General features: G+C 45.7%; 4 non-coding genes across 4 annotated transcripts; all 4 read right to left on the bottom strand.

Annotated features, from left to right (window-relative positions):
- Positions 1–13,815: 13,815 nt before the first annotated feature.
- Positions 13,816–13,897, bottom strand: trnai-uau (transfer RNA isoleucine (anticodon UAU)). Its single transcript has one exon. It is a non-coding gene; the product is annotated as a tRNA-Ile (tRNA).
- A 3,910-nt stretch (positions 13,898–17,807) lies between these two features.
- On the bottom strand, positions 17,808–17,889 carry trnai-uau (transfer RNA isoleucine (anticodon UAU)). The gene has a single exon. It is a non-coding gene; the product is annotated as a tRNA-Ile (tRNA).
- Positions 17,890–19,809: 1,920 nt separating this feature from the next.
- Positions 19,810–19,891, bottom strand: trnai-uau (transfer RNA isoleucine (anticodon UAU)). The gene has a single exon. It is a non-coding gene; the product is annotated as a tRNA-Ile (tRNA).
- Positions 19,892–22,292: 2,401 nt separating this feature from the next.
- trnal-uag (transfer RNA leucine (anticodon UAG)) lies at positions 22,293–22,374 on the bottom strand. Its single transcript has one exon. It is a non-coding gene; the product is annotated as a tRNA-Leu (tRNA).
- Positions 22,375–26,396: the final 4,022 nt, after the last annotated feature.

The raw sequence follows: 26,396 nt of genomic DNA, 5'->3' as shown, positions 1-26,396 counted from the left end.
CGCACTGCTGCTGGGATATGCCCGTCTATAATATCAATTTCGCAGCAGATAATGATAGCCCGTCAATCCAGACTAAAATCAATGGTAAGCAGAATCTATCTTCTCAGACCATTTTCAGCTACGAATGTATCTGTAAGAGCGTGAGAATATATGATTTGCTCAAATTACCATGAGCTATTTGACATTACTGCAATTTCGATTCTTGCATTGCTAAATGATTTCACCCATTTAACAAAACAGTACAACTTTCACGTTTACGCGGAACATGAAGCGCACCGGTCTACGGGGAAAATGCACAAAGCTGAGCAGGCCGTGTTCCACATCATTCCGCGCAGCATAGTTTCAGTCACTGTGCCTGTTTTGCAAAATAAGAATGTTCTCCCCCCTAAAACTGGAGGTAGCACTTCAATCCGAGAAGGACAGATCACATTGTGAGGATGCTCTGACCTCGGAGCCAGTTCGAGATGCCACTTTCCTTGACTTTTTGCCTTAACCGTGCAATTCGCTGCAGAGATGTTCACAGCTGGATATGAGCCACATGGATACCAACTGAGTTGGAAACCTTTGTGGGAATCGAAGATAAGCGACTCAATAAATTTTGCTAAATTCCATGGTGCTTTTTAGAAATGCAGTTTCTCTTCACCTCAAACTAAAAGGCAATTTCTGGACATAGTAACAGAAGGCAAAAGGTAATTACCTCACCCCACCCCCACTCCGGAAGAGGTGCTAACTGTCCTTGATTGGTTTTTGTTCACGATGTGAAGAGATCTCACGCCTGAGTCACCTTCACGTCTCTGGTCGCTGAGTGAATCACAAAAAAAGGAATTTCAGCAGAGCTGCAACTGCCTCCCTTCCCCGCTCGCCCTCCCCGTTTACATTTTACTGCTCGTCAGTGATTTAAAGAAAACCAAATGAAAACCAGTCTGTGGCACAATCATTTAGTCTGTTCGACTGCTCACCGGAAAGGTAGCATTGTGAAACACTGCAGAAACGAACGACTTCCTTACGTTTGCTCCGACTGATCATACTCTGGGAAATTTTCCCAGATTCTCAGTTGAGGATTTTTGGAGCTGGAAGTTACCTCACGAACCCTGTTAATTCGTAACGTATTGAGAGAATCGCAAAACAGAAAGCATTTAACACGGAACACAAACAAAACTGGCAAACCAAATGCATTTTCAGTCACAGCGAGCACGAATGCTAAATGTGAGACAGTCCGGGGGCATGAGCCATAACGTCATCTCACAACTAACTTCAGGGCAATTCCAAACTACTCTTTCAAACATACTGGAGCCTGAGTGCACCACCACTTCCCAGACAATGCTGAAAAGAGAGAAAGAAAGAACATAATAAGAATGGGTCATAAAAAGTGAATTTCACCAATCACAGTCTCGATTAGATTACCTTTCCCTTCCGATGTCTCCAGGACGGAAATGAAGGAAGTGGGAGAAATTCAATAACTTATGACCTCGAAATTCATTGGAACGATTTTCTCATTGGCCAGAAAACCAAACAACGACGAGTTGAGTCACCGTAGGGCTTTGTTTCACAACAGCGATGAAATAACAGTCAGCATTCGGTTCCAGTAAAAAGTCAAGTTGTCTGGAACATAGAGCAACAGTAGAGCTGCTTGCGATTTTTCCGCGCGGGAGGCGAACATGATCATGACAGCACAGACACTTTGGAAAATTCGGCACTTTCCCACACCACAGTTAATTGCCCGGGAAGCAAACCCATTTTGCTTCTGTGAAAAACAGAAATGCAGCACGGGTCGAAACACCATTCCAGGAAGCTGCGTCGTTGGAGTTGATCAGTAGAAATGGCAGCGGTGGGTGTCGAACCCACGCCTTTGTCGAGGCTGGAGCTTAAAACCAGCGCCTTAGACCGCTCGGCCACACTACCAGCCGGCGGCGCGCCCCATTTTCTTGCACTTCCAATTGTGCTCCTGCATGACAACAGATGCAAAGTCACGTGAAAAGGTTTCCATGATCGCCCTCCGACTCGCACTGCTGCTGGGATATGCCCGTCTATAATATCAATTTCGCAGCAGATAATGATAGCCCGTCAATCCAGACTAAAATCAATGGTAAGCAGAATCTATCTTCTCAGACCATTTTCAGCTACGAATGTATCTGTAAGAGCGTGAGAATATATGATTTGCTCAAATTACCATGAGCTATTTGACATTACTGCAATTTCGATTCTTGCATTGCTAAATGATTTCACCCATTTAACAAAACAGGACAACTTTCACGTTTACGCGGAACATGAAGCGCACCGGTCTACGGGGAAAATGCACAAAGCTGAGCAGGCCGTGTTCCACATCATTCCGCGCAGCATAGTTTCAGTCACTGTGCCTGTTTTGCAAAATAAGAATGTTCTCCCCCCTAAAACTGGAGGTAGCACTTCAATCCGAGAAGGACAGATCACATTGTGAGGATGCTCTGACCTCGGAGCCAGTTCGAGATGCCACTTTCCTTGACTTTTTGCCTTAACCGTGCAATTCGCTGCAGAGATGTTCACAGCTGGATATGAGCCACATGGATACCAACTGAGTTGGAAACCTTTGTGGGAATCGAAGATAAGCGACTCAATAAATTTTGCTAAATTCCATGGTGCTTTTTAGAAATGCAGTTTCTCTTCACCTCAAACTAAAAGGCAATTTCTGGACATAGTAACAGAAGGCAAAAGGTAATTACCTCACCCCACCCCCACTCCGGAAGAGGTGCTAACTGGCCTTGATTGGTTTTTGTTCACGATGTGAAGAGATCTCACGCCTGAGTCACCTTCACGTCTCTGGTCGCTGAGTGAATCACAAAAAAAGGAATTTCAGCAGAGCTGCAACTGCCTCCCTTCCCCGCTCGCCCTCCCCGTTTACATTTTACTGCTCGTCAGTGATTTAAAGAAAACCAAATGAAAACCAGTCTGTGGCACAATCATTTAGTCTGTTCGACTGCTCACCGGAAAGGTAGCATTGTGAAACACTGCAGAAACGAACGACTTCCTTACGTTTGCTCCGACTGATCATACTCTGGGAAATTTTCCCAGATTCTCAGTTGAGGATTTTTGGAGCTGGAAGTTACCTCACGAACCCTGTTAATTCGTAACGTATTGAGAGAATCGCAAAACAGAAAGCATTTAACACGGAACACAAACAAAACTGGCAAACCAAATGCATTTTCAGTCACAGCGAGCACGAATGCTAAATGTGAGACAGTCCGGGGGCATGAGCCATAACGTCATCTCACAACTAACTTCAGGGCAATTCCAAACTACTCTTTCAAACATACTGGAGCCTGAGTGCACCACCACTTCCCAGACAATGCTGAAAAGAGAGAAAGAAAGAACATAATAAGAATGGGTCATAAAAAGTGAATTTCACCAATCACAGTCTCGATTAGATTACCTTTCCCTTCCGATGTCTCCAGGACGGAAATGAAGGAAGTGGGAGAAATTCAATAACTTATGACCTCGAAATTCATTGGAACGATTTTCTCATTGGCCAGAAAACCAAACAACGACGAGTTGAGTCACCGTAGGGCTTTGTTTCACAACAGCGATGAAATAACAGTCAGCATTCGGTTCCAGTAAAAAGTCAAGTTGTCTGGAACATAGAGCAACAGTAGAGCTGCTTGCGATTTTACCGCGCGGGAGGCGAACATGATCATGACAGCACAGACACTTTGGAAAATTCGGCACTTTCCCACACCACAGTTAATTGCCCGGGAAGCAAACCCATTTTGCTTCTGTGAAAAACAGAAATGCAGCACGGGTCGAAACACCATTCCAGGAAGCTGCGTCGTTGGAGTTGATCAGTAGAAATGGCAGCGGTGGGTGTCGAACCCACGCCTTTGTCGAGGCTGGAGCTTAAAACCAGCGCCTTAGACCGCTCGGCCACACTACCAGCCGGCGGCGCGCCCCATTTTCTTGCACTTCCAATTGTGCTCCTGCATGACAACAGATGCAAAGTCACGTGAAAAGGTTTCCATGATCGCCCTCCGACTCGCACTGCTGCTGGGATATGCCCGTCTATAATATCAATTTCGCAGCAGATAATGATAGCCCGTCAATCCAGACTAAAATCAATGGTAAGCAGAATCTATCTTCTCAGACCATTTTCAGCTACGAATGTATCTGTAAGAGCGTGAGAATATATGATTTGCTCAAATTACCATGAGCTATTTGACATTACTGCAATTTCGATTCTTGCATTGCTAAATGATTTCACCCATTTAACAAAACAGGACAACTTTCACGTTTACGCGGAACATGAAGCGCACCGGTCTACGGGGAAAATGCACAAAGCTGAGCAGGCCGTGTTCCACATCATTCCGCGCAGCATAGTTTCAGTCACTGTGCCTGTTTTGCAAAATAAGAATGTTCTCCCCCCTAAAACTGGAGGTAGCACTTCAATCCGAGAAGGACAGATCACATTGTGAGGATGCTCTGACCTCGGAGCCAGTTCGAGATGCCACTTTCCTTGACTTTTTGCCTTAACCGTGCAATTCGCTGCAGAGATGTTCACAGCTGGATATGAGCCACATGGATACCAACTGAGTTGGAAACCTTTGTGGGAATCGAAGATAAGCGACTCAATAAATTTTGCTAAATTCCATGGTGCTTTTTAGAAATGCAGTTTCTCTTCACCTCAAACTAAAAGGCAATTTCTGGACATAGTAACAGAAGGCAAAAGGTAATTACCTCACCCCACCCCCACTCCGGAAGAGGTGCTAACTGTCCTTGATTGGTTTTTGTTCACGATGTGAAGAGATCTCACGCCTGAGTCACCTTCACGTCTCTGGTCGCTGAGTGAATCACAAAAAAAGGAATTTCAGCAGAGCTGCAACTGCCTCCCTTCCCCGCTCGCCCTCCCCGTTTACATTTTACTGCTCGTCAGTGATTTAAAGAAAACCAAATGAAAACCAGTCTGTGGCACAATCATTTAGTCTGTTCGACTGCTCACCGGAAAGGTAGCATTGTGAAACACTGCAGAAACGAACGACTTCCTTACGTTTGCTCCGACTGATCATACTCTGGGAAATTTTCCCAGATTCTCAGTTGAGGATTTTTGGAGCTGGAAGTTACCTCACGAACCCTGTTAATTCGTAACGTATTGAGAGAATCGCAAAACAGAAAGCATTTAACACGGAACACAAACAAAACTGGCAAACCAAATGCATTTTCAGTCACAGCGAGCACGAATGCTAAATGTGAGACAGTCCGGGGGCATGAGCCATAACGTCATCTCACAACTAACTTCAGGGCAATTCCAAACTACTCTTTCAAACATACTGGAGCCTGAGTGCACCACCACTTCCCAGACAATGCTGAAAAGAGAGAAAGAAAGAACATAATAAGAATGGGTCATAAAAAGTGAATTTCACCAATCACAGTCTCGATTAGATTACCTTTCCCTTCCGATGTCTCCAGGACGGAAATGAAGGAAGTGGGAGAAATTCAATAACTTATGACCTCGAAATTCATTGGAACGATTTTCTCATTGGCCAGAAAACCAAACAACGACGAGTTGAGTCACCGTAGGGCTTTGTTTCACAACAGCGATGAAATAACAGTCAGCATTCGGTTCCAGTAAAAAGTCAAGTTGTCTGGAACATAGAGCAACAGTAGAGCTGCTTGCGATTTTTCCGCGCGGGAGGCGAACATGATCATGACAGCACAGACACTTTGGAAAATTCGGCACTTTCCCACACCACAGTTAATTGCCCGGGAAGCAAACCCATTTTGCTTCTGTGAAAAACAGAAATGCAGCACGGGTCGAAACACCATTCCAGGAAGCTGCGTCGTTGGAGTTGATCAGTAGAAATGGCAGCGGTGGGTGTCGAACCCACGCCTTTGTCGAGGCTGGAGCTTAAAACCAGCGCCTTAGACCGCTCGGCCACACTACCAGCCGGCGGCGCGCCCCATTTTCTTGCACTTCCAATTGTGCTCCTGCATGACAACAGATGCAAAGTCACGTGAAAAGGTTTCCATGATCGCCCTCCGACTCGCACTGCTGCTGGGATATGCCCGTCTATAATATCAATTTCGCAGCAGATAATGATAGCCCGTCAATCCAGACTAAAATCAATGGTAAGCAGAATCTATCTTCTCAGACCATTTTCAGCTACGAATGTATCTGTGAGAGCGTGAGAATACATGATTTGCTCAAATTACCATGAGCTATTTGACATTACTGCAATTTCGATTCTTGCATTGCTAAATGATTTCACCCATTTAACAAAACAGGACAACTTTCACGTTTACGCGGAACATGAAGCGCACCGGTCTACGGGGAAAATGCACAAAGCTGAGCAGGCCGTGTTCCACATCATTCCGCGCAGCATAGTTTCAGTCACTGTGCCTGTTTTGCAAAATAAGAATGTTCTCCCCCCTAAAACTGGAGGTAGCACTTCAATCCGAGAAGGACAGATCACATTGTGAGGATGCTCTGACCTCGGAGCCAGTTCGAGATGCCACTTTCCTTGACTTTTTGCCTTAACCGTGCAATTCGCTGCAGAGATGTTCACAGCTGGATATGAGCCACATGGATACCAACTGAGTTGGAAACCTTTGTGGGAATCGAAGATAAGCGACTCAATAAATTTTGCTAAATTCCATGCTGCTTTTTAGAAATGCAGTTTCTCTTCACCTCAAACTAAAAGGCAATTTCTGGACATAGTAACAGAAGGCAAAAGGTAATTACCTCACCCCACCCCCACTCCGGAAGAGGTGCTAACTGTCCTTGATTGGTTTTTGTTCACGATGTGAAGAGATCTCACGCCTGAGTCACCTTCACGTCTCTGGTCGCTGAGTGAATCACAAAAAAAGGAATTTCAGCAGAGCTGCAACTGCCTCCCTTCCCCGCTCGCCCTCCCCGTTTACATTTTCCTGCTCGTCAGTGATTTAAAGAAAACCAAATGAAAACCAGTCTGTGGCACAATCATTTAGTCTGTTCGACTGCTCACCGGAAAGGTAGCATTGTGAAACACTGCAGAAACGAACGACTTCCTTACGTTTGCTCCGACTGATCATACTCTGGGAAATTTTCCCAGATTCTCAGTTGAGGATTTTTGGAGCTGGAAGTTACCTCACGAACCCTGTTAATTCGTAACGTATTGAGAGAATCGCAAAACAGAAAGCATTTAACACGGAACACAAACAAAACTGGCAAACCAAATGCATTTTCAGTCACAGCGAGCACGAATGCTAAATGTGAGACAGTCCGGGGGCATGAGCCATAACGTCATCTCACAACTAACTTCAGGGCAATTCCAAACTACTCTTTCAAACATACTGGAGCCTGAGTGCACCACCACTTCCCAGACAATGCTGAAAAGAGAGAAAGAAAGAACATAATAAGAATGGGTCATAAAAAGTGAATTTCACCAATCACAGTCTCGATTAGATTACCTTTCCCTTCCGATGTCTCCAGGACGGAAATGAAGGAAGTGGGAGAAATTCAATAACTTATGACCTCGAAATTCATTGGAACGATTTTCTCATTGGCCAGAAAACCAAACAACGACGAGTCGAGTCACCGTAGGGCTTTGTTTCACAACAGCGATGAAATAACAGTCAGCATTCGGTTCCAGTAAAAAGTCAAGTTGTCTGGAACATAGAGCAACAGTAGAGCTGCTTGCGATTTTTCCGCGCGGGAGGCGAACATGATCATGACAGCACAGACACTTTGGAAAATTCGGCACTTTCCCACACCACAGTTAATTGCCCGGGAAGCAAACCCATTTTGCTTCTGTGAAAAACAGAAATGCAGCACGGGTCGAAACACCATTCCAGGAAGCTGCGTCGTTGGAGTTGATCAGTAGAAATGGCAGCGGTGGGTGTCGAACCCACGCCTTTGTCGAGGCTGGAGCTTAAAACCAGCGCCTTAGACCGCTCGGCCACACTACCAGCCGGCGGCGCGCCCCATTTTCTTGCACTTCCAATTGTGCTCCTGCATGACAACAGATGCAAAGTCACGTGAAAAGGTTTCCATGATCGCCCTCCGACTCGCACTGCTGCTGGGATATGCCCGTCTATAATATCAATTTCGCAGCAGATAATGATAGCCCGTCAATCCAGACTAAGCTGAATCTATCTTCTCAGACCATTTTCAGCTACGAATGTATCTGTGAGAGCGTGAGAATACATGATTTGCTCAAATTACCATGAGCTATTTGACATTACTGCAATTTCGATTCTTGCATTGCTAAATGATTTCACCCATTTAACAAAACAGGACAACTTTCACGTTTACGCGGAACATGAAGCGCACCGGTCTACGGGGAAAATGCACAAAGCTGAGCAGGCCGTGTTCCACATCATTCCGCGCAGCATAGTTTCAGTCACTGTGCCTGTTTTGCAAAATAAGAATGTTCTCCCCCCAAAACTGGAGGTAGCACTTCAATCCGAGAAGGACAGATCACATTGTGAGGATGCTCTGACCTCGGAGCCAGTTCGAGATGCCACTTTCCTTGACTTTTTGCCTTAACCGTGCAATTCGCTGCAGAGATGTTCACAGCTGGATATGAGCCACATGGATACCAACTGAGTTGGAAACCTTTGTGGGAATCGAAGATAAGCGACTCAATAAATTTTGCTAAATTCCATGCTGCTTTTTAGAAATGCAGTTTCTCTTCACCTCAAACTAAAAGGCAATTTCTGGACATAGTAACAGAAGGCAAAAGGTAATTACCTCACCCCACCCCCACTCCGGAAGAGGTGCTAACTGTCCTTGATTGGTTTTTGTTCACGATGTGAAGAGATCTCACGCCTGAGTCACCTTCACGTCTCTGGTCGCTGAGTGAATCACAAAAAAAGGAATTTCAGCAGAGCTGCAACTGCCTCCCTTCCCCGCTCGCCCTCCCCGTTTACATTTTCCTGCTCGTCAGTGATTTAAAGAAAACCAAATGAAAACCAGTCTGTGGCACAATCATTTAGTCTGTTCGACTGCTCACCGGAAAGGTAGCATTGTGAAACACTGCAGAAACGAACGACTTCCTTACGTTTGCTCCGACTGATCATACTCTGGGAAATTTTCCCAGATTCTCAGTTGAGGATTTTTGGAGCTGGAAGTTACCTCACGAACCCTGTTAATTCGTAACGTATTGAGAGAATCGCAAAACAGAAAGCATTTAACACGGAACACAAACAAAACTGGCAAACCAAATGCATTTTCAGTCACAGCGAGCACGAATGCTAAATGTGAGACAGTCCGGGGGCATGAGCCATAACGTCATCTCACAACTAACTTCAGGGCAATTCCAAACTACTCTTTCAAACATACTGGAGCCTGAGTGCACCACCACTTCCCAGACAATGCTGAAAAGAGAGAAAGAAAGAACATAATAAGAATGGGTCATAAAAAGTGAATTTCACCAATCACAGTCTCGATTAGATTACCTTTCCCTTCCGATGTCTCCAGGACGGAAATGAAGGAAGTGGGAGAAATTCAATAACTTATGACCTCGAAATTCATTGGAACGATTTTCTCATTGGCCAGAAAACCAAACAACGACGAGTCGAGTCACCGTAGGGCTTTGTTTCACAACAGCGATGAAATAACAGTCAGCATTCGGTTCCAGTAAAAAGTCAAGTTGTCTGGAACATAGAGCAACAGTAGAGCTGCTTGCGATTTTTCCGCGCGGGAGGCGAACATGATCATGACAGCACAGACACTTTGGAAAATTCGGCACTTTCCCACACCACAGTTAATTGCCCGGGAAGCAAACCCATTTTGCTTCTGTGAAAAACAGAAATGCAGCACGGGTCGAAACACCATTCCAGGAAGCTGCGTCGTTGGAGTTGATCAGTAGAAATGGCAGCGGTGGGTGTCGAACCCACGCCTTTGTCGAGGCTGGAGCTTAAAACCAGCGCCTTAGACCGCTCGGCCACACTACCAGCCGGCGGCGCGCCCCATTTTCTTGCACTTCCAATTGTGCTCCTGCATGACAACAGATGCAAATTCACGTGAAAAGGGTTCCATGATCGCCCTCCGACTCGCACTGCTGCTGGGATATGCCCGTCTATAATATCAATTTCGCAGCAGATAATGATAGCCCGTCAATCCAGACTAAAATCAATGGTAAGCAGAAACTATCTTCTCAGACCATTTTCAGCTACGAATGTATCTGTAAGAGCGTGAGAATATATGATTTGCTCAAATTACCATGAGCTATTTGACATTACTGCAATTTCGATTCTTGCATTGCTAAATGATTTCACACATTTAACAAAACAGGACAACTTTCACGTTTACGCGGAACATGAAGCGCACCGGTCTACGGGGAAAATGCACAAAGCTGAGCAGGCCGTGTTCCACATCATTCCGCGCAGCATAGTTTCAGTCACTGTGCCTGTTTTGCAAAATAAGAATGTTCTCCCCCCTAAAACTGGAGGTAGCACTTCAATCCGAGAAGGACAGATCACATTGTGAGGATGCTCTGACCTCGGAGCCAGTTCGAGATGCCACTTTCCTTGACTTTTTGCCTTAACCGTGCAATTCGCTGCAGAGATGTTCACAGCTGGATATGAGCCACATGGATACCAACTGAGTTGGAAACCTTTGTGGGAATCGAAGATAAGCGACTCAATAAATTTTGCTAAATTCCATGGTGCTTTTTAGAAATGCAGTTTCTCTTCACCTCAAACTAAAAGGCAATTTCTGGACATAGTAACAGAAGGCAAAAGGTAATTACCACACCCCACCCCCACTCCGGAAGAGGTGCTAACTGTCCTTGATTGGTTTTTGTTCACGATGTGAAGAGATCTCACGCCTGAGTCACCTTCACGTCTCTGGTCGCTGAGTGAATCACAAAAAAGGAATTTCAGCAGAATGCAACTGCCTCCCTTCCCCGCTCGCCCTCCCCGTTTACATTTTCCTGCTCGTCAGTGATTTAAAGAAAACCAAATGAAAACCAGTCTGTGGCACAATCATTTAGTCTGTTCGACTGCTCACCGGAAAGGTAGCATTGTGAAACACTGCAGAAACGAACGACTTCCTTACGTTTGCTCCGACTGATCATACTCTGGGAAATTTTCCCAGATTCTCAGTTGAGGATTTTTGGAGTTGGAAGTTACCTCACGAACCCTGTTAATTCGTAACGTATTGAGAGAATCGCAAAACAGAAAGCATTTAACACGGAACACAAACAAAACTGGCAAACCAAATGCATTTTCAGACACAGCGAGCACGAATGCTAAATGTGAGACAGTACGGGGGCATGAGCCATAACGTAATCTCACAACTAACTTCAGGGCAATTCCAAACTACTCTTTCAAACATACTGGAGCCTGAGTGCACCACCACTTCCCAGACAATGCTGAAAAGAGAGAAAGAAAGAACATAATAAGAATGGGTCATAAAAAGTGAATTTCACCAATCACAGTCTCGATTAGATTACCTTTCCCTTCCGATGTCTCCAGGACGGAAATGAAGGAAGTGGGAGAAATTCAATAACTTATGACCTCGAAATTCATTGGAACGATTTTCTCATTGGCCAGAAAACCAAACAACGACGAGTCGAGTCACCGTAGGGCTTTGTTTCACAACAGCGATGAAATAACAGTCAGCATTCGGTTCCAGTAAAAAGTCAAGTTGTCTGGAACATAGAGCAACAGTAGAGCTGCTTGCGATTTTTCCGCGCGGGAGGCGAACATGATCATGACAGCACAGACACTTTGGAAAATTCGGCACTTTCCCACACCACAGTTAATTGCCCGGGAAGCAAACCCATTTTGCTTCTGTGAAAAACAGAAATGCAGCACGGGTCGAAACACCATTCCAGGAAGCTGCGTCGTTGGAGTTGATCAGTAGAAATGGCAGCGGTGGGTGTCGAACCCACGCCTTTGTCGAGGCTGGAGCTTAAAACCAGCGCCTTAGACCGCTCGGCCACACTACCAGCCGGCGGCGCGCCCCATTTTCTTGCACTTCCAATTGTGCTCCTGCATGACAACAGATGCAAAGTCACGTGAAAAGGGTTCCATGATCGCCCTCCGACTCGCACTGCTGCTGGGATATGCCCGTCTATAATATCAATTTCGCAGCAGATAATGATAGCCCGTCAATCCAGACTAAAATCAATGGTAAGCAGAAACTATCTTCTCAGACCATTTTCAGCTACGAATGTATCTGTAAGAGCGTGAGAATATATGATTTGCTCAAATTACCATGAGCTATTTGACATTACTGCAATTTCGATTCTTGCATTGCTAAATGATTTCACCCATTTAACAAAACAGGACAACTTTCACGTTTACGCGGAACATGAAGCGCACCGGTCTACGGGGAAAATGCACAAAGCTGAGCAGGCCGTGTTCCACATCATTCCGCGCAGCATAGTTTCAGTCACTGTGCCTGTTTTGCAAAATAAGAATGTTCTCCCCCCTAAAACTGGAGGTAGCACTTCAATCCGAGAAGGACAGATCACATTGTGAGGATGCTCTGACCTCGGAGCCAGTTCGAGATGCCACTTTCCTTGACTTTTTGCCTTAACCGTGCAATTCGCTGCAGAGATGTTCACAGCTGGATATGAGCCACATGGATACCAACTGAGTTGGAAACCTTTGTGGGAATCGAAGATAAGCGACTCAATAAATTTTGCTAAATTCCATGGTGCTTTTTAGAAATGCAGTTTCTCTTCACCTCAAACTAAAAGGCAATTTCTGGACATAGTAACAGAAGGCAAAAGGTAATTACCACACCCCACCCCCACTCCGGAAGAGGTGCTAACTGTCCTTGATTGGTTTTTGTTCACGATGTGAAGAGATCTCACGCCTGAGTCACCTTCACGTCTCTGGTCGCTGAGTGAATCACAAAAAAGGAATTTCAGCAGAATGCAACTGCCTCCCTTCCCCGCTCGCCCTCCCCGTTTACATTTTCCTGCTCGTCAGTGATTTAAAGAAAACCAAATGAAAACCAGTCTGTGGCACAATCATTTAGTCTGTTCGACTGCTCACCGGAAAGGTAGCATTGTGAAACACTGCAGAAACGAACGACTTCCTTACGTTTGCTCCGACTGATCATACTCTGGGAAATTTTCCCAGATTCTCAGTTGAGGATTTTTGGAGTTGGAAGTTACCTCACGAACCCTGTTAATTCGTAACGTATTGAGAGAATCGCAAAACAGAAAGCATTTAACACGGAACACAAACAAAACTGGCAAACCAAATGCATTTTCAGACACAGCGAGCACGAATGCTAAATGTGAGACAGTACGGGGGCATGAGCCATAACGTAATCTCACAACTAACTTCAGGGCAATTCCAAACTACTCTTTCAAACATACTGGAGCCTGAGTGCACCACCACTTCCCAGACAATGCTGAAAAGAGAGAAAGAAAGAACATAATAAGAATGGGTCATAAAAAGTGAATTTCACCAATCACAGTCTCGATTAGATTACCTTTCCCTTCCGATGTCTCCAGGACCATAATGAAGGAAGTGGGAGAAATTCAATAACTTATGACCTCGAAATTCATTGGAACGATTTTCTCATTGGCCAGAAATCCAAAAAACGACGAGTCGAGTCACCGTAGGGCTTTGTTTCACAACAGCGATGAAATAACAGTCAGCATTCGGTTCCAGTAAAAAGTCAAGTTGTCTGGAACATAGAGCAACAGTAGAGCTGCTTGCGATTTTTCCGCGCGGGAGGCGAACATGATCATGACAGCACAGACACTTTGGAAAATTCGGCACTTTCCCACACTACAGTTAATTGCCCGGGAAGCAAACCCATTTTGCTTCTGTGAAAAACAGAAGTGCAGCACGGGTCGAAACACCATTCCAGGAAGCTGCGTCGTTGGAGTTGATCAGCAGAAATGGCAGCGGTGGGAGTCGAACCCACGCCTATGTCGAGACTGGAGCATAAAACCAGCGCCTTAGACCGCTCGGCCACACTACCAGCCGGCGGCGCGCCCCATTTTCTTGCACTTCCAATTGTGCTCCTGCATGACAACAGATGCAAAGTCACGTGAAAAGGGTTCCATGATCGCCCTCCGACTCGCACTGCTGCTGGGATATGCCCGTCTATAATATCAATTTCGCAGCAGATAATGATAGCCCGTCAATCCAGACTAAGCTGAATCTATCTTCTCAGACCATTTTCAGCTACGAATGTATCTGTGAGAGCGTGAGAATATATGATTTGCTCAAATTACCATGAGCTATTTGACATTACTGCAATTTCGATTCTTGCATTGCTAAATGATTTCACCCATTTAACAAAACAGGACAACTTTCACGTTTACGCGGAACATGAAGCGCACCGGTCTACGGGGAAAATGCACAAAGCTGAGCAGGCCGTGTTCCACATCATTCCGCGCAGCATAGTTTCAGTCACTGTGCCTGTTTTGCAAAATAAGAATGTTCTCCCCCCTAAAACTGGAGGTAGCACTTCAATCCGAGAAGGACCGATCACATTGTGAGGATGCTCTGACCTCGGAGCCAGTTCGAGATGCCACTTTCCTTGACTTTTTGCCTTAACCGTGCAATTCGCTGCAGAGATGTTCACAGCTGGATATGAGCCACATGGATACCAACTGAGTTGGAAACCTTTGTGGGAATCGAAGATAAGCGACTCAATAAATTTTGCTAAATTCCATGGTGCTTTTTAGAAATGCAGTTTCTCTTCACCTCAAACTAAAAGGCAATTTCTGGACATAGTAACAGAAGGCAAAAGGTAATTACCTCACCCCACCCCCACTCCGGAAGAGGTGCTAACTGTCCTTGATTGGTTTTTGTTCACGATGTGAAGAGATCTCACGCCTGAGTCACCTTCACGTCTCTGGTCGCTGAGTGAATCACAAAAAAAGGAATTTCAGCAGAGCTGCAACTGCCTCCCTTCCCCGCTCGCCCTCCCCGTTTACATTTTACTGCTCGTCAGTGATTTAAAGAAAACCAAATGAAAACCAGTCTGTGGCACAATCATTTAGTCTGTTCGACTGCTCACCGGAAAGGTAGCATTGTGAAACACTGCAGAAACGAACGACTTCCTTACGTTTGCTCCGACTGATCATACTCTGGGAAATTTTCCCAGATTCTCAGTTGAGGATTTTTGGAGCTGGAAGTTACCTCACGAACCCTGTTAATTCGTAACGTATTGAGAGAATCGCAAAACAGAAAGCATTTAACACGGAACACAAACAAAACTGGCAAACCAAATGCATTTTCAGTCACAGCGAGCACGAATGCTAAATGTGAGACAGTCCGGGGGCATGAGCCATAACGTCATCTCACAACTAACTTCAGGGCAATTCCAAACTACTCTTTCAAACATACTGGAGCCTGAGTGCACCACCACTTCCCAGACAATGCTGAAAAGAGAGAAAGAAAGAACATAATAAGAATGGGTCATAAAAAGTGAATTTCACCAATCACAGTCTCGATTAGATTACCTTTCCCTTCCGATGTCTCCAGGACGGAAATGAAGGAAGTGGGAGAAATTCAATAACTTATGACCTCGAAATTCATTGGAACGATTTTCTCATTGGCCAGAAAACCAAACAACGACGAGTCGAGACACCGTAGGGCTTTGTTTCACAACAGCGATGAAATAACAGTCAGCATTCGGTTCCAGTAAAAAGTCAAGTTGTCTGGAACATAGAGCAACAGTAGAGCTGCTTGCGATTTTTCCGCGCGGGAGGCGAACATGATCATGACAGCACAGACACTTTGGAAAATTCGGCACTTTCCCACACCACAGTTAATTGCCCGGGAAGCAAACCCATTTTGCTTCTGTGAAAAACAGAAATGCAGCACGGGTCGAAACACCATTCCAGGAAGCTGCGTCGTTGGAGTTGATCAGTAGAAATGGCAGCGGTGGGTGTCGAACCCACGCCTTTGTCGAGGCTGGAGCTTAAAACCAGCGCCTTAGACCGCTCGGCCACACTACCAGCCGGCGGCGCGCCCCATTTTCTTGCACTTCCAATTGTGCTCCTGCATGACAACAGATGCAAAGTCACGTGAAAAGGGTTCCATGATCGCCCTCCGACTCGCACTGCTGCTGGGATATGCCCGTCTATAATATCAATTTCGCAGCAGATAATGATAGCCCGTCAATCCAGACTAAAATCAATGGTAAGCAGAAACTATCTTCTCAGACCATTTTCAGCTACGAATGTATCTGTGAGAGCGTGAGAATATATGATTTGCTCAAATTACCATGAGCTATTTGACATTACTGCAATTTCGATTCTTGCATTGCTAAATGATTTCACCCATTTAACAAAACAGGACAACTTTCACGTTTACGCGGAACATGAAGCGCACCGGTCTACGGGGAAAATGCACAAAGCTGAGCAGGCCGTGTTCCACATCATTCCGCGCAGCATAGTTTCAGTCACTGTGCCTGTTTTGCAAAATAAGAATGTTCTCCCCCCTAAAACTGGAGGTAGCACTTCAATCCGAGAAGGACAGATCACATTGTGAGGATGCTCTGACCTCGGAGCCAGTTCGAGATGCCACTTTCCTTGACTTTTTGCCTTAACCGTGCAATTCGCTGCAGAGATGTTCACAGCTGGATATGAGCCACATGGATACCAACTGAGTTGGAAACCTTTGTGGGAATCGAAGATAAGCGACTCAATAAATTTTGCTAAATTCCATGGTGCTTTTTAGAAATGCAGTTTCTCTTCACCTCAAACTAAAAGGCAATTTCTGGACATAGTAACAGAAGGCAAAAGGTAATTACCTCACCCCACCCCCACTCCGGAAGAGGTGCTAACTGTCCTTGATTGGTTTTTGTTCACGATGTGAAGAGATCTCACGCCTGAGTCACCTTCACGTCTCTGGTCGCTGAGTGAATCACAAAAAAAGGAATTTCAGCAGAGCTGCAACTGCCTCCCTTCCCCGCTCGCCCTCCCCGTTTACATTTTCCTGCTCGTCAGTGATTTAAAGAAAACCAAATGAAAACCAGTCTGTGGCACAATCATTTAGTCTGTTCGACTGCTCACCGGAAAGGTAGCATTGTGAAACACTGCAGAAACGAACGACTTCCTTACGTTTGCTCCGACTGATCATACTCTGGGAAATTTTCCCAGATTCTCAGTTGAGGATTTTTGGAGTTGGAAGTTACCTCACGAACCCTGTTAATTCGTAACGTATTGAGAGAATCGCAAAACAGAAAGCATTTAACACGGAACACAAACAAAACTGGCAAACCAAATGCATTTTCAGACACAGCGAGCACGAATGCTAAATGTGAGACAGTACGGGGGCATGAGCCATAACGTAAGCTTACAACTAACTTCAGGGCAATTCCAAACTACTCTTTCAAACATACTGGAGCCTGAGTGCACCACCACTTCCCAGACAATGCTGAAAAGAGAGAAAGAAAGAACATAATAAGAATGGGTCATAAAAAGTGAATTTCACCAATCACAGTCTCGATTAGATTACCTTTCCCTTCCGATGTCTCCAGGACCATAATGAAGGAAGTGGGAGAAATTCAATAACTTATGACCTCGAAATTCATTGGAACGATTTTCTCATTGGCCAGAAATCCAAAAAACGACGAGTCGAGTCACCGTAGGGCTTTGTTTCACAACAGCGATGAAATAACAGTCAGCATTCGGTTCCAGTAAAAAGTCAAGTTGTCTGGAACATAGAGCAACAGTAGAGCTGCTTGCGATTTTTCCGCGCGGGAGGCGAACATGATCATGACAGCACAGACACTTTGGAAAATTCGGCACTTTCCCACACTACAGTTAATTGCCCGGGAAGCAAACCCATTTTGCTTCTGTGAAAAACAGAAGTGCAGCACGGGTCGAAACACCATTCCAGGAAGCTGCGTCGTTGGAGTTGATCAGCAGAAATGGCAGCGGTGGGAGTCGAACCCACGCCTATGTCGAGACTGGAGCATAAAACCAGCGCCTTAGACCGCTCGGCCACACTACCAGCCGGCGGCGCGCCCCATTTTCTTGCACTTCCAATTGTGCTCCTGCATGACAACAGATGCAAAGTCACGTGAAAAGGGTTCCATGATCGCCCTCCGACTCGCACTGCTGCTGGGATATGCCCGTCTATAATATCAATTTCGCAGCAGATAATGATAGCCCGTCAATCCAGACTAAAATCAATGGTAAGCAGAAACTATCTTCTCAGACCATTTTCAGCTACGAATGTATCTGTGAGAGCGTGAGAATATATGATTTGCTCAAATTACCATGAGCTATTTGACATTACTGCAATTTCGATTCTTGCATTGCTAAATGATTTCACCCATTTAACAAAACAGGACAACTTTCACGTTTACGCGGAACATGAAGCGCACCGGTCTACGGGGAAAATGCACAAAGCTGAGCAGGCCGTGTTCCACATCATTCCGCGCAGCATAGTTTCAGTCACTGTGCCTGTTTTGCAAAATAAGAATGTTCTCCCCCCTAAAACCGGAGGTAGCACTTCAATCCGAGAAGGACAGATCACATTGTGAGGATGCTCTGACCTCGGAGCCAGTTCGAGATGCCACTTTCCTTGACTTTTTGCCTTAACCGTGCAATTCGCTGCAGAGATGTTCACAGCTGGATATGAGCCACATGGATACCAACTGAGTTGGAAACCTTTGTGGGAATCGAAGATAAGCGACTCAATAAATTTTGCTAAATTCCATGGTGCTTTTTAGAAATGCAGTTTCTCTTCACCTCAAACTAAAAGGCAATTTCTGGACATAGTAACAGAAGGCAAAAGGTAATTACCTCACCCCACCCCCACTCCGGAAGAGGTGCTAACTGTCCTTGATTGGTTTTTGTTCACGATGTGAAGAGATCTCACGCCTGAGTCACCTTCACGTCTCTGGTCGCTGAGTGAATCACAAAAAAAGGAATTTCAGCAGAGCTGCAACTGCCTCCCTTCCCCGCTCGCCCTCCCCGTTTACATTTTCATGCTCGTCAGTGATTTAAAGAAAACCAAATGAAAACCAGTCTGTGGCACAATCATTTAGTCTGTTCGACTGCTCACCGGAAAGGTAGCATTGTGAAACACTGCAGAAACGAACGACTTCCTTACGTTTGCTCCGACTGATCATACTCTGGGAAATTTTCCCAGATTCTCAGTTGAGGATTTTTGGAGTTGGAAGTTACCTCACGAACCCTGTTAATTCGTAACGTATTGAGAGAATCGCAAAACAGAAAGCATTTAACACGGAACACAAACAAAACTGGCAAACCAAATGCATTTTCAGACACAGCGAGCACGAATGCTAAATGTGAGACAGTACGGGGGCATGAGCCATAACGTAATCTTACAACTAACTTCAGGGCAATTCCAAACTACTCTTTCAAACATACTGGAGCCTGAGTGCACCACCACTTCCCAGACAATGCTGAAAAGAGAGAAAGAAAGAACATAATAAGAATGGGTCATAAAAAGTGAATTTCACCAATCACAGTCTCGATTAGATTACCTTTCCCTTCCGATGTCTCCAGGACCATAATGAAGGAAGTGGGAGAAATTCAATAACTTATGACCTCGAAATTCATTGGAACGATTTTCTCATTGGCCAGAAATCCAAAAAACGACGAGTCGAGTCACCGTAGGGCTTTGTTTCACAACAGCGATGAAATAACAGTCAGCATTCGGTTCCAGTAAAAAGTCAAGTTGTCTGGAACATAGAGCAACAGTAGAGCTGCTTGCGATTTTTCCGCGCGGGAGGCGAACATGATCATGACAGCACAGACACTTTGGAAAATTCGGCACTTTCCCACACTACAGTTAATTGCCCGGGAAGCAAACCCATTTTGCTTCTGTGAAAAACAGAAGTGCAGCACGGGTCGAAACACCATTCCAGGAAGCTGCGTCGTTGGAGTTGATCAGCAGAAATGGCAGCGGTGGGAGTCGAACCCACGCCTATGTCGAGACTGGAGCATAAAACCAGCGCCTTAGACCGCTCGGCCACACTACCAGCCGGCGGCGCGCCCCATTTTCTTGCACTTCCAATTGTGCTCCTGCATGACAACAGATGCAAAGTCACGTGAAAAGGGTTCCATGATCGCCCTCCGACTCGCACTGCTGCTGGGATATGCCCGTCTATAATATCAATTTCGCAGCAGATAATGATAGCCCGTCAATCCAGACTAAAATCAATGGTAAGCTGAATCTATCTTCTCAGACCATTTTCAGCTACGAATGTATCTGTGAGAGCGTGAGAATATATGATTTGCTCAAATTACCATGAGCTATTTGACATTACTGCAATTTCGATTCTTGCATTGCTAAATGATTTCACCCATTTAACAAAACAGGACAACTTTCACGTTTACGCGGAACATGAAGCGCACCGGTCTACGGGGAAAATGCACAAAGCTGAGCAGGCCGTGTTCCACATCATTCCGCGCAGCATAGTTTCAGTCACTGTGCCTGTTTTGCAAAATAAGAATGTTCTCCCCCCTAAAACTGGAGGTAGCACTTCAATCCGAGAAGGACAGATCACATTGTGAGGATGCTCTGACCTCGGAGCCAGTTCGAGATGCCACTTTCCTTGACTTTTTGCCTTAACCGTGCAATTCGCTGCAGAGATGTTCACAGCTGGATATGAGCCACATGGATACCAACTAAGTTGGAAACCTTTGTGGGAATCGAAGATAAGCGACTCAATAAATTTTGCTAAATTCCATGGTGCTTTTTAGAAATGCAGTTTCTCTTCACCTCAATCTAAAAGGCAATTTCTGGACATAGTAACAGAAGTCAAAAGGAAATTACCTCACCCCACCCCCACTCCGGAAGAGGTGCTAACTGTCCTTGATTGGTTTTTGTTCACGATGTGAAGAGATCTAACGCCTGAGTCATCTTCACGTCTCTGGTCGCTGAGTGAATCACAAAAAAGGAATTTCAGCAGAGCTGCAACTGCCTCCCTTCCCCGCTCGCCCTCCCCGTTTACATTTTCATGCTCGTCAGTAATTTAAAGAAAACCAAATGAAAACCAGTCTGTGGCACAATCATTTAGTCTGTTCGACTGCTCACCGGAAAGGTAGCATTGTGAAACACTGCAGAAACGAACGACTTCCTTACGTTTGCTCCGACTGATCATACTTTGGGAAATTTTCCCAGATTCTCAGTTGAGGATTTTTGGAGCTGGAAGTTACCTCACGAACCCTGTTAATTCGTAACGTATTGAGAGAATCGCAAAACAGAAAGCATTTAACACGGAACACAAACAAAACTGGCAAACCAAATGCATTTTCAGACACAGCGAGCTCGAATGCTAAATGTGAGACAGTCCGGGGGCATGAGCCATAACGTAATATCACAACTAACAACAGGGCAATTCCAAACTACTCTTTCAAACATACTGGAGCCTGAGTGCACCACCACTTCCCAGATAATGCTGAAAAGAGAGAAAGAAAGAACAGAATAAAAATTGGTCATAAAAAGTGAATTTCACCAATCACAGTCTCGATTAGATTACCTATCCCTTCCGATGTCTCCAGGACGGAAATGAAGGAAGTGGGTGAAATTCGATAACTAATTCACGGAAATTCAATAACTAATTCACGGAAAGACTGAAGCGACTGTGCTTGTATACCCTTGAGTTTAGAAGACTGATTGGGGATCTGATTGAAACGTATAGGATTATGAAAGGATTCGACCCTCTGGCAGGAGGAAACATATTTCCGCTGATGGGGGTGTGCCGAACCAGAGTACACAACTTAAAAATACAGGGTAGACCATTTAGGACAGAGATGAGGAGAAACTACTTCAGCCAGAGAGTGGTGGCTGTGTGGAATGCTCTGCCCCAGAGGGCAGTGGAGGCCCAGCCTCTGGATTCATTTAAGAAAGAATTGGATAGAGCTCTTAAAGATAGTGGAGTCAAGGGTTATGGAGATAAGGCTGGAACAGGATACTGATTGGGAACGATCAGCCATGATCATATTGAATGGCGGTGCAGGCTCGAAGGGCTGAATGGCCTACTCCTGCATCTATTGTCTATTGTCTATTGTCTATTGTCGAATGACCTCGAAATTCATTGGAACGATTTCTCATTGGCCAGAAAACCAAACAACGACGAGTCGAGTCACCGTAGGGCAATGTTTCACAATAGCGATGAAATAACAGTCAGCATTCGGTTCCAGTAAAAAGTCAAGTTGTCTGGAACATAGAGCAACAGTAGAGCTGCTTGCGATTTTTCCGCGCGGGAGGCGAACACGATCATGACAGCACAGACACTTTGGAAAATTCGGAACTTTCCCACACCACAGTTAATTGCCCGGGAAGCAAACCCATTTTGCTTCTGTTAAAAACAGCAATGCAGCACGGGTTGAAACACCATTCCAGGAAGCTGCGTCATTGGAGTTGATCAGCAGAAATGGCAGCGGTGGGATTCGAACCCACGCCTCTAACGAGACTGGAGCCTAAATCCAGCGCCTTAGACCGCTCGGCCACACTACCAGCCGGTGGTGCGCTCCATTTTCTTGCAATTCCAATTGTGCTCCTGCATGACAACAGATGCAAAGTCATTTGAAAACGGTTCCATGATCGCCCTCTGACTCGCACAGCTGAAATGAAAACCAGTCTGTGGCACAATCATTTAGCAGGGAGCGATGTGCAGTCCAGGCTGTTGTACTGTCCCGTATAAACAAAATTTACCCAGAGTGGAAAGGTATGCAGACCACAGTAGTGCAATCTTCAGTTCGCACAGATGAGATATGCGACCACGGTCTGGAATGTGTCCATCGTCCCAGTGCATTATTTCACTGCCCAGTGTGGGGAAACTTGCAGCCCAAGCTGGACATGACAGGTTCAACAGTTTCCATTCATTTACAGCTCCATATCTCAATTTTCCCATGACACAGGGGTGTTGTGGCTGTGAAAATAACTGCCATGGATAGAGGGCTGGGAATCAGTTTAAGTATCAATAAAGGGGAGGTGTTTGGGGAAATAGACATCGAGAGCGAAAATGAGATACAATCTCATGGAAGGATGTGTTCCCAGGATCCAAAATGCTGAAATGAATACATTTCAAAGGCATCCTGCAACATGAGCCAGTGTTTCCAGGAGTGATGAGTGAATGGGATGTTGGTCTGAGTTCAGATGATGGAGAGTATTGGATGAGCATTTTTTTGGCAGCTTCGTAACTGTGAGTAGGGTCAGCAGAAACTTTGACACATCGGGCTGCATCTAACAGTAATTTGTCACAGTGACATTTTCACTGGGTATGACAGACGGATTGTCTGTATGAGACTGAGCTTGCTTCCTGGTGATATCTCATCGAACTCATCTCATTAACTACCTACCCCATCACATGCCAGCTCCATTTTCCGTCATGGTTGGAGGTACTCACGAACACCCGCATGACCCTAGATGTTCCCTGATCCCTGGCACTGGCGTTATCTTCAAAAGGCCAATGGGCACACGTTTGAGCTGTCTCCTTTTGATGCTGCCCGACACAGTATACCCTGAGTATGGCAGATAACGGGCAATTACAGCACGGTTTGTCAACAGAGACACGGAAGCCCTGGTCGATGGGCTAGTACAGAGGATGAACATTCTCTTCCCAGAGTGTGCCACACTGCCAGACCCACCGAGCAAGTTCTGAGCTCATCACAAAACTCAGTGCATTATCTGCGGTCTGAAGAAATGTCCAGCATACAGTACAAGCATGAATACCCTTCCCCGTTCTGTCAAGATAAGTATCACCGTAGTCTCTCTGCTCCCTCACATTCACTGGATATCTGTAACAGGACCGACCCTCGAACACAACTCATGCTGCACCACTCTCATGGATTCTTCCTCTCTCTCCTCTCTCTCCCTCCATTTTACCCCACACCAATAACACTGCATAGATACAACAGGGTGGACTGGCTCCCTCCGGACAAGTCACCATGCCCCCCCACCTCCACCAGCACTAACAGCAGGGGCACCCACTCCCACCCTCCCTCCCATCCATTCTCACACTCAGCTGAAACAGCCTGGAATAGGACAGAAACGTCCAAGCCGGGTGGTTGAGTGCCCGATATCCGTTCCTTCCCCACCCCACCCCCTCCCCCGCCCTGTTGGAAAGACCCTGGTACGACTCTGAGAGTTCCGGGATGCTTCATGTGGAGATTCTGAAACATCCACGTCCCACAAAACGAGTAAGGAGCAATGTTCAGTGAAGGGCAATTCTCACTTTAACCGCACTGGCAGTTCTGTTTCCCTTCGCATAAGTCTTGCAAACATTTTGTCTCCTGTCTAGGTGACATCCTCAGTGCTTGGGAGCCTCCTGTGAAGCGCTTCTGTGCTGTTTCCTCCGGCATTTATAGTGGCGACTATAAATGCAGGAGGAAACAGCACAGAAGCGCTTCACAGGAGGCTCCCAAGCACTGAGGATGTCACCTAGACAGGGGACGAAACGTTTGCAAGACAAATTCCCAGCTCGGCGAACAGAACCACAACAACGAGTACCCGAGCTACAAATCTTCTCCCAAACTTTGAATCCCTTGGCATAACGTAGAATCCGTGGCCCTGACGCCATCTCCCTTTTGTGTCGAGCTGGTACAAATGGAATCCCCACAGTCTCGGCGGGCAGGAGAGTGGGCTAACAACACATCGTCACCACCACCTCCCAGGAAGGAAGCATGGAGACTCCCCCTGTAAACAGCTCAGATACTGAAATTAATCTGTGATAGTTACTGCTCTCCCCACTTGTTCTAACATCTTCAATAATTTGTGCTCATATATACCCAGTGCCCTCTGATCCCGCTTTCTACTGGGACAGAATGTATTATATTGACTTTCAGTGTTATTCTTATCTAGGTGCATCACCTCACACTGCTCTACATTGATCCAGATCTGACATAAATCTGAATACTACACCAACGTTTCACTGTCCTGCTGGATTTACAGACTATCCTCCACACACTTTATAATTCTTCCAGGTTTGGTGTCTGCAAACATTGAAATTGTCCTACAGTCACACTCTACTGACTCACTCACTATTGTGAGCAAGTGCAAGTCTGAGCACAGACGTAATTACTGACGCACACCAGACAGACTAAGTGAAATATTGACAAGTTCAAAGTGGAGCATGAAAAATACTGACAGACAATCCATATCTGCAAGCGTTTCTGTGGATGAGTGAGTGTCTCTATGTCTCTGTATTAGTGTGTGTATATCTGTGTGTATCAGTGTGAGTCGAGTCTGCAGTCTCTATGGTGCTTAAAGTGATGTAGTATCCCCCTGACACGAGATCTGAGGAAGGGACCTTTCATTTCTGTCCACAAATGGTGTCAGACCTGCTGAGGTTTCTGTTGGTTTCAGTCTCTACTGGCCTCCCCACACAACTGTACAGGGATTCAGTTTGGGAGTGACAGAGGGAGGGTAGCATTTCACAGCAGCATCCAAATAGACACACACACACACGCAAACAGACATATGCACAGACACATACATGCATACACACACACACTCGCCCACACTGACACGTACACACCCACTCGCAGAAAGAGGCACACACAGACGCAGACACACACAGACGCAGACACACACAGTCAAACACAGTTACATTCACAGATCCGCACATGTTCGCAGAAACAGATACACATAAAGCTGCACACACACACACATACTCACAGAAATCCCACACCCACACAGACACAACCACACAAACACATACAAACACCCAGATTCAGAGACACACAGATGTATAAACAGGTACACAGAGACGAATGTACGCCCACTGTCACATGCGCACGTTCATGTCCCTCATCCCTGTGTTCTGATGCTCCATTCATCGTTTTGGACCTGCTACAGAGGGGCAGAGTCGGAAATGTACTTGGAAAATCCAGGCTGGGTCAGGAAGTGAACCCCCAACACCAACCCGTCTTTACAGGATTTCCCTCTCTATAACTTCTGCTCGAGATGTGGGTCATGTTACAGACGCAGATTCTCTGGAAATACAGCTTCCATAACCCACCCATTGTTAACTCAAAAAATCCTCTGCTCTCCTTGAATGCAACACTGTACAAATCGACTTCGAGGAAAATAACTAGTTACCTTCCAAAAGCATAACATGAGAACATATGAAATGGGAACAGGAGTAGGATATTCTGCCCCTCAAGCCTGCACTGTCATTCAATAAGAGCATGGCTGATCTGCTCCAGGGCTCAACTCCACTTTCCTGCCAACCTCTTGCTTCCCTCAACTCGCTGATATGTCAAAAGCCAATCCACCCCGTATGTCAATACAGTCAGTGTCCCTTGGATGCTGCCTGAACGGCTGTTCTTTTTCAGCACTACACTCATTCAACACAGACACACATACACACACACATACTCACAGCCATCCCATACCCAGACACACACACATACCCAAATGCGGAGAGACACACAGGCGCACATACAGACACACAGAGACGTACACATGCTGACCGACACACACGCACATGAGCGCGCGTGTGCACTCACACACACAGGCACACACACACATTCACA

The sequence above is a fragment of the Chiloscyllium punctatum genome, chromosome 46 (assembly GCF_047496795.1).
Source record: "Chiloscyllium punctatum isolate Juve2018m chromosome 46, sChiPun1.3, whole genome shotgun sequence".
Taxonomy (NCBI): Eukaryota; Metazoa; Chordata; class Chondrichthyes; order Orectolobiformes; family Hemiscylliidae; genus Chiloscyllium; species Chiloscyllium punctatum.
This window is presented reverse-complemented; position numbering and strand designations above follow the sequence as displayed.